Raw genomic sequence first — 7513 nt, forward strand, 5'->3', positions numbered from 1 at the left:
GAACTGAACTGAACTACCTCTATCCCAACCACTCTTGTAGGTCAAAATAAAAATACCTACAGTCAACGAAGTACTGAAACATTCACTGGATCCACAACAGAATCCCGAAGAAACTGCATTGGATGAGGTTTGCCATGTAAATTCTGAGTCAAATTTAAATTAAGGTCTGAGAGCAGAGGGGAGGAGTGACAGAAATTATTTAATGTTGGCAGTATTAATTGGCATCAGTGGCTTTCCAACCTGAAGTTTTTCTGAAGTATGAGCAGTGTGCCACCTACTTTCTCATATTCACCAATAACGTCAATGTGCAGTTACTTCTTGTCATTAGGTATATGAAGCTGCAACTCATATATCAGTGGATAATTTTTGTAAAGTGACCAGTACTGTAAATTTTGAATATTATATAGTTACAATTACTGGAAGCAAGAGATGAAAGATAATTTTGAAGTTATTACCATGTTGTTGTTGAGTAACTAAGTCATGTCCAATTCTCTGAGACCCCATGGACTGCAGCATGGCAACCTTCCCTGTCCTCCACTATCTCCCATGTTTCAGTTATTATCATAAAAACCTAAAAAACGGAAGATGGAATATTCTGGAATTGGTGTGACCCAACGGGTGTCTGTGTGGGTATGGGTGTGTCTACAAAAAATGGACCTATGTCCCCGTGAAAGAAAAATAGGTAAATAAAAATACATCTGAACAGTTGACATCTATCCAAAGAAGAGAAAACTCACTGATCAATCAAAATAAGCACAAGAGAAATTAACAAACAGAAATTTAACAGAACAAAGAGATTCAAGATAAGCTCCAAATAATTTCCTGAGCCTGAATGAAACATGACTTCCTATATAAATAATTTAGTCAGTAAATGAAGCAGAAGTTCAAAGATGAGACTGGAATCAGTGGCTTGGAAGAAAAAAATGGAAGAAATAAGTCAGAAGAAAACCATCAGGGAAAAGTTAAGGGATTTAAAGGATTTATCCGGAAGACCTAACATACGAATAATGGGAATTGCAGAAGGAGAAAACAGAACAGATGGAAGGCTGTTAATAATTAAATAAATTAAATAAATCATAGAGGTCTATTTCCCTTGCTGAGGAAATACCTGAAACTGCAGATTTGGAGAAGATTAATGAGAAATGACACACTCTTGAACCTCCTATTGAAAAATATCAAAAATCTAAGACAAATAGAACAATTTATAAAATGCAAAATAAAAAAATAAAGTGAAAATGTACTGACCTTATGTATAACATTGAGATATCAAACACAGATTAATAACTTCTACAGCCTACTATGAATAAGATATTGCAATCACACAGTACAACATATAGACTAGTTTATCATGCTTTTGTGAAGAAGAAGAAAGACTACATTCATGGTGACAAATACCTTGTTTGTTAAATTTAAATGGATATAAGAAGATTAGCTTAGAATGGGCAATGTAAGTAATGCACTCACAAAGCCAAGAGAGTGTATGACACCACACTGAGACAACTAGTTAATTTGAGCCAACTGATGAGAGCAACTGGAATGCTAAAAAAACAAAACAAAACATGAGGCTATTAAAATGGTACATGGTCTGAAAATGAAGGAAACTCAGGGAGAAGCTAGCCTTTGGATCCACTTTTTGAATAGAAGTAAAGGAAGTGGGAAAGATGAGACGTGAAGGAGATATTTTACACCCCGGACCTTAAGGAGGAACTGGATGTAGGGCCATCTTGAGCTTCTCAATATTCTCCAATATTAGGAGCCCAAACCTCTTATGGTTAAGAGATTACCTAAAAGGGACCAGCCAGGACAGAAGTGATTCAGTGTAATGACTGAGGAGCAAACAGTTACAATTTTCCAAAGTTATTAAAAAATAGAACAGAGATTTAAAATGAAATGCACAGACTCAGAAGAGAAAAAAGGACAAACAAAACCTCAATTAAATATATCTCAGGAAAACTGCTTAAAAGAAACAAAGTAACTAAAAGAAAATCATAAGTACAGCCAGAGAGTAAAAAGCAATTAATTTTATTAAAGCAAAAATATGTTTAAGCACCTATCCCAAAAGAAACAATGGATGTCAAGAAATAATGGAATGATACCTTTAAATTGCTGAGAAAAAAATGACTGTGGGCTCAGAATTCTGTAACCAGAAAAAAAAAAAAAAGAAAGAAAAAAACCTTCAACAATGGAAATAAATGTCCTAAAGATAAGGGCAACTGCCCCAGTAGCACATGCATGCCACGAGCTACAGCACACACTTCAGGAAACAATTCAGAGAAAGGACGGATGGCAGGTTCTCATTGCCTTATCACACTGGATAAAGACACATCTAACACAGCATATGGCAGTCTTAGAAGATCACCCAACCCCTGGACTTGGGGTTTTGGATTGTGGGGTAGAGAAAGTGCTCTCTTCCTTGTCAGGACTCAACAGGAGAGTGGCATAGTAGAGGCTTGATTGCAACCCTATGCTGGCAGCTCTATCTTTTTTTTGTGGGACTAACCACAAGTCCCTCCCAGGCTAGCGTAATGGCTTCTGTTTGCACATCCTGTGATGCGCCTATGTGACATAACAGCATCAGGAAACATGCTAGCCCTCGTGGTGGATATAACATTCCCAACATCCTCGTGAGGCTTGGGTCTAAGACTGAGCTGGATGAATATTGATGTCCTCATGCTGGGCCTTAACTAGTTTGCCTGGGTTCTTTGCAGAAGTTCATTCCTTTTCTGGGGCTTCCCAGGTGACGCTAGTGGTAAAGAATCCACCTGCCAATTCAGGAGACAAAGGAGACTCAAGTTCAATCCCTGGGTGAGGAAGATCCCCTGGAGGGGGAAATGACACCCCATTCCAGTATTCTTGCCTGGGAAATCCCATGGACAGAAGAGCCTGATGGGCTACAGTCCATGGGGTCACAAAGAGTCAGACACGACTGAGCAGAATTCACAATGATTCCTTTTCTGAGACTCCAGCCTACCTGGGATCTGTGTTAGACACACAAAAAAACAAAAACAACAACAAAAAAAAACAATAAATGAACAAATAAAACCACATACCTGTGAGTGAAATAAAAGCATTTTCAGAAGAAAACACCTGCAGAATGTTCCACCAGAAGAACTGCAATAAAGAAGGGAGAGTGGGGATATTTTTGGTCAAGAAGGGAAATCATTCTAGATGGAAACTCAGAAGTGCAGAAATAAATAAAGAGAAATAGAAAGGAGTAAAAAAGGCTGAGTGCCAAAGAACTGATGCTTTTCAAATTGTGGTGCTGGAGAAGACTCTTGAGAGTCCCTTTGACAGCAAGGAGATCAAACCAGTCAATCCTAAAGGAAATCAGTCCTGAATATTCATTGGAAAGACTGATTCTGAAACTGAAACTTCAGTAATATGGCCACCTGATGCAAAGAGCTGACTCATTGTGAGAGACCCTGATGCTGGGAAAGATTGAAGGCAGGAGGTGAAGGGGACGACAGAGGATGAGATGGTTGGGTCATCACTGACTCAGTGGACATGAGTTTGAGCAAACTCCGGGAGATAGTGAAGGGCAGGGAAGCCTGATGTACTGCAGTTCCTGGGGTCACAAAGAGTTGGACATGACTTAGTGACTAAACAAAAACATCAAAAGTGGGCAAGGGCCACATTCCAGGATAGTGGAGTCAGAGTTATGGATTATGTTCCTATGTGCCTGTCATAACTACATATTTTTATTTGAATGATTTACCATTTATTTCAATATTAAGGTAATTATCAGAATGTTTTAGAACCAGGTAATTTGGCCTATATAGTACACAGCCCTTTTCAGACACAAATTGAACAAATGGTTTAAGAGAGGTGAGTCCATTTATTTTTGTTTGATTTTTCTTGTTGTTTGGTTTGGTTTGCAGAATGTTTTTGCAGCTCTTCAGAAACAGGTTGTCTGCTTGCAACAAAAGCTAATTAAATGTAAGAATTTCACATGTTTACTAAGAGAAAGTGAAGGAAAATGAAAGTGTTAGTTGCTCAGTTGTGTCCAACTCAGTGCAACCCCATTGACTGTAACCCACCAAGCCCGCCAGGCTCCTCTGTCCATGGGATTTTCCAGGCAAGAATACTGGTAGGTTGCCATTTCCTTCTCCAAGGGAGCTTCCCGACCCAAGGATTGAACTTGGATCTTCTGCACTGCAGGCAGATTCTTTACCATCTCAGCCACCAGGGAAAGACCTGGGATATTCAACAGAAGAAGGAAGTGAAATGTTAATATCAACAGGGCTTCCTCCCAGAGGCCGTTGGGAAGTGATGACGATATAGAGCAACACAGCAGCTGTGACCTGTGACCAAGAGAAATACCAAATACAGCAGGGGAAATACCCGCCTCCCCTCCCCAGGCAGTCCTCTGAAATAAGGGGATTTTCTCTGAGAAAATAAGTATCTCCTCTCACACTGGGCTTCCCTGGTGGCTCAGAGGTTAAAGCGTCTGCCTGGAATGCAGGAGACCCGGGTTCAATCCCTGGGTCGGGAAGATCCCCTGGAGAAGGAAATGGCAACACACTCCAGTACTCTTGCCTGGAGAATCCCATGGAGGGAGGAGCCTTGTAGGCTACAGTCTATGGGGTCGCAAAGAGTCGGACACGACTAAGCTACTTCACTTTCACTTTCTCACACTGTGGAGTTAATCAATGGATTAAGAACTATTACACTACATTTGAATTACATACAGCTCCTTGCTTTTACCACTAATGTCAGCAGCACAGGCAGTGAACCAAGGGTTAGAATATACACTAGGAGTGGGACAAGGTGACACACAGAGAGAGATTACAGCAGCCCTAACCATTGGTGGCCAAGAGTCTAGCAAACAGTAAGAGAGGGCAACTCCTCTTAAGAGAGCATTTTTAAGCAATTAGGAAAATCACATCTGGAGAAGGAAATGGCAACCCTCTTCAGTATTCTTGTCTGGGAAATCCCATGAACAGAGGAGCCTGGTGGGCTACAGTCCATGGGATTGCAAAAAAGTCGGACACGACTGAGCAACTAAACCACAACAACTTAGTCATATACACTAATACTGGTGGACCTAGGAAACATCATAATGAAAAAAACAAACAGGAAAGCTGCAGACATGCATATGGTTTAGCGTTATATGTGTAGCTGGTGAAACAAATTTAAAAATGAAATTCATATAAACCTTATGTGAGCAGTTTAGGATAGGGCTGCCTCCATCGAAAGAAAATCCAGAGATCTTTGCTTGATATGCATATTCTGTTGAGTGAGAAACAAATTGTTCCTAAACAGAGATTTCAAAACCAAAAGGGGTCAAGAGGCTTGGTTCTCAGCAGTTCCGGCTCAGTTTATAAACATGAATGAGGGAGTACATTGTCTTGTGTTTGGTTACTGGAAACTGTAAACTTCTGTTTACTTGTCTATAGCTGATTGGCTAGAAAGCGAGACGGTCACATGGACATGAAGAAAGCTTAAGTTTTGGTTAAGGTCAGAGTCAGCATAGGGAAACCAAGATAGTTTGTTTCAGTTATGTAGCCTTCAGTATAAGTGAAAAAGTGGCAATATTTCCTGTAAAGTGAAGTCACTCAGTCCTGTCCGACTCTTTGTGACCCCATGGATTGTAGCCTACCAGGCTCCTCCGTCCATAGAATTTTCCAGGCAAGAGTACTGGAGTGGGTTGCCATTTCCTTCTCTAGGGGATCTTCCCAACCCAGGGATCAAACCTGGGTCTTCCTCATTGCAGGCAGACACTTTGCCATCTGAGCTACCAGCTTACAGTATAGCCTTCAGTATTTAGTAGAAAGGTCTATTCAAGCTATGGCCTTTGTTTTTTATTCTGCTTAATACCCCAATTAAAAAAAAAAAAAAAGAATCTAGCCATAATCAAATCTTTTACCTGCATGGTAGATTACTGGTATTACTTTAAAATATTTAATTAGTAATAAAATATATAAAATTATGCACACATTACTTGTATTTAGGCACTTCTTTCTATATATTAGAATTTATATTGATAAAAATCAATCATTCAATTGATCCATCTATTGTCTGTATCTATGCTGTTCTTTGAATCTTAAGACTGCTTTTCTTCTATAGGGTGGTCTTCAGCTCAAGATTATTGTCCCTGGCTGACCCACAGGAAGTCATGAGTTGGAAGTCATAAGGTGTTAATATTCCGTCAACATCAGACACCTGTCCAGTAGGGGAGGTACATTGACTCCCATCTCTAAAGTCAGAGGTGTGACCTTGGGTTTCACCTTTACCCTATTTAGGTATGTCAGGTCTTGGATTCCATGAACCATCTTAGCACCCTTCTAATAAATTCCATTTTTTTTATATACAAAAAGTTAAAATGTAAAAGCAGTCTACCTAACTTTCCCCTGACAAAATCATAAAGCATTTGTATGTACTTAATTGTTGAGACTTAAACTGTTTTTTGATTTCGGTGTCCAACTGCATTAACTTCAGATATTCCTCTTTTTAGTATAAGTAACTATTAGAAGGGACTTCCCTGGTGACTTAGATAGTAAATCTGTCTGCAGTGCAGGAGATCCAGGTTCAATCCTTGGCTTGGGAAGATCCCCCTGGAGAAGGGAATGGCAACCCACTCCAGTATTCTTGCCTGTAGAATCCCAGGGATAGAGGATCCCAGCAGGCTACAGTCCATGGGGTGGCAAAGAGTTGGACACAGCTGAACAACTAAGACTTTCACTTCAACCATTTAAAAAACTCTATTAATAATCATTCATGATAGGAGAAACTTTCCAAATGTGATGTAGGCACTATTTGTCATTTCACCTTTATTTAGGCAAAATTCTCCCAGATGTCAATAAACTTTTGATAATAAAATTTACTGAGCATATGTGTGATAAATCCAGATGTCCAGGATTTCTGCCCTTTATCTGCATGACGCCCCTCGTACAATGGAAATTTAACATATTGATTATATTGGACCAGAATACTTATGCTTGCTATACATGCTTCCACAAATGATCAGTAAATTTACCTAGTGGGATTTGGGAATTTGTTCAAGCTAAACTTTATTAACCAACAGTATTCTTTTTTGTTTTATTAAAGATTTGTTTTAATGTGGGTCATTTTTTAAAAACCCTTTTTGAATTTTTACAATAGTACTTCTATGTTTTGATTTTTTGGCCATGCCATCCAGCATGTGGCATCCTAGCTCCCTGACCAGGAATCAAACCCATATTCCCACCCAACCCACATTGGAAGGTGAAGTACCAACCACTGAACCACCAGGGAAGTCCATAGCTAGTCTTATTCTGAACAGAAACTCTTGATTTTATAATAGAGGTCACTGTGAGAGCATGCTGAATTGTATAGGGTGTCTGTCTGTCTGTCACTGGACAAAAAGATTCAAGGGTAAGTAACATGCTGAATCATAGTATTTATTAATAGTTGAATCATGTAGTTTAGTTTCCAAGTGTTACATTATTCAAGAGAAGAATAGATTATGCTACAGATAATTATGAGTGACATGTTAGATTGAACAGTAATTACATAAATATTCCATCATTGTCAA

General features: G+C 39.3%; 1 non-coding gene across 1 annotated transcript; it reads left to right on the forward strand.

Moving 5' to 3' along the window:
• The first annotated feature begins 4420 nt into the window (after nt 1-4420).
• TRNAS-GGA (transfer RNA serine (anticodon GGA)) lies at nt 4421-4492 on the forward strand. The gene has a single exon. It is a non-coding gene; the product is annotated as a tRNA-Ser (tRNA).
• Nucleotides 4493-7513: the final 3021 nt, after the last annotated feature.

This window comes from Bos taurus, chromosome 24, assembly GCF_002263795.3.
Source record: "Bos taurus isolate L1 Dominette 01449 registration number 42190680 breed Hereford chromosome 24, ARS-UCD2.0, whole genome shotgun sequence".
Classification (NCBI taxonomy): Eukaryota; Metazoa; Chordata; class Mammalia; order Artiodactyla; family Bovidae; genus Bos; species Bos taurus.